Here is a 1,763-nt window from a genome sequence, read left to right as displayed (position 1 = left end):
TCAACAGATTTTGGCAGGATCTATTTCTGAGGTGCTAGTTCCTTTTTTGATAGGCTGTGAGCTGATGTTCCTATTAGCAAGATTTACCCCCACCTCATGAGAAGAGAAGACTCCCTGGAAAAGACCCTGATGTTGGGAAAGATTGAGGGCACAAGGAGAAGGGGACGACAGAGAACGAGATGGCTGGACAGTGTTTTCGAAGCTACCAATATGAGTTTGACCAAACTGCGGGAGATAATGGAAGATAGGAGTGCCTGGCGTGCTCTGGTCTATAGGGTCATGAAGAGCCGAACACGACTAAATGACTAAACAACAACAACCACCCCTGGTAAATCTTTAAAAACCAGGAAATGATCAATGCTGCAGTCATTGCTACTTGATGAAAGACTACGCTGATGAACCACAGAAGCTTGATAATATTTGTTCACAGGGTTATATTCTACACAGAAGCTTAGCAGATAAATATTCAGGCTTTTACAAAAAATGCTTTTGTAGTTGCCTTCAAGAGCTAGAAGTTTATTGGCAGTGGTTTTACTCATGTGTCATGAAACCTTTGCTCTAGTACAAGATTACCCAGGCTCCTCTTCTACCCCCACCCAGCCATAATTTCATCTGGAGACCAGTAATTAAACCCTTCCACAAAGATCTGATTTGCTGGGAAGGAGGGAAAGATGATCTGTCTTGGGCAAGATCCACATTTGATTAAAACTGGAAAGATAACATCTTATTTTTGCTGACAAATCCATCATATTTATGATGATCTAGATACCACTAATTCTAATTTCTCCGAAATTTGATTTGAAAGGCTAGTTTTCCTACAACCTGTAATTTATTCTTTTCTCTTTCACAAAAATGATTTTCTCTTGTTTTGTGGATAACAGAAGAGGTTGGTGAAAGGGATTTTTCTACCTAATCTCGAAGAATTAGGACATATACATCATCCAGATATTTGGGTTAAAAGCATAATCTGTTTAGCTATTTGACCCTACTTGGAATTTTCCCTCTCCCAAATGTTTCCTTCTGAACCAACCATTAGTTTCTACTGCATAATTCTAAAGCTACTTGAATTGGAAGAACACTACATAAAAGTAAAATGGGGGGACACTACTAAGTTAGAATTTCACTCCTCTCATTTGTGAAAGAACTGGGACTTTATTCTCATGTGAGATTTTTAAAACTTCTTTATCAATACAGCATATAAGCACTCGTGACTATTAAGTACATTAAATCCCCTGGGTTAATGCAGCGCTTGGGAGTTTAATAATGCCAAACACGCAGGCAATCAATTCACTTGATTTCCTTTACTTTTCTGCAGCAACCTTGTTTCTCCTCTGTACTTTTTATGCAAAAGTTAAGTTGTGACAGGAATACAGATGCAGAAATGTCTAAGCTGTAATGAAAATCTGAACTTTGGTGAGGGCTGCCATTCAGATGTAAATGTAGCAGGTCCAGATGAAATTTCTGAATGTCCAGAAGCTCAAGGCTAAACTAAACATAATTAGTCAACACATCTGGGGTTTTTTAAGTAGCATGTGCAGGACCCTTAATTCTGGGGATACCACAACACATGAAGAGGGGAGGTCTAACCCTTTTCTTCTTTTCCTAAGGTGCTATTATCTCCAGATGAAAAGCAGCTGTCCCTGCCCAATCAAGTAAATATCCAAAAATACTTAACTGACTGACCAATTGCACTGCAGATAACTCAGTTCTGCCCCCCCATAAAGCCTGCTTCCCCCCCAAAAATAAATCCTGGCTACACCCAT

Source organism: Podarcis erhardii (genome assembly GCF_964252035.2).
Source record: "Podarcis erhardii genome assembly, chromosome: 3".
Taxonomy (NCBI): Eukaryota; Metazoa; Chordata; class Lepidosauria; order Squamata; family Lacertidae; genus Podarcis; species Podarcis erhardii.
This window is presented reverse-complemented; position numbering follows the sequence as displayed.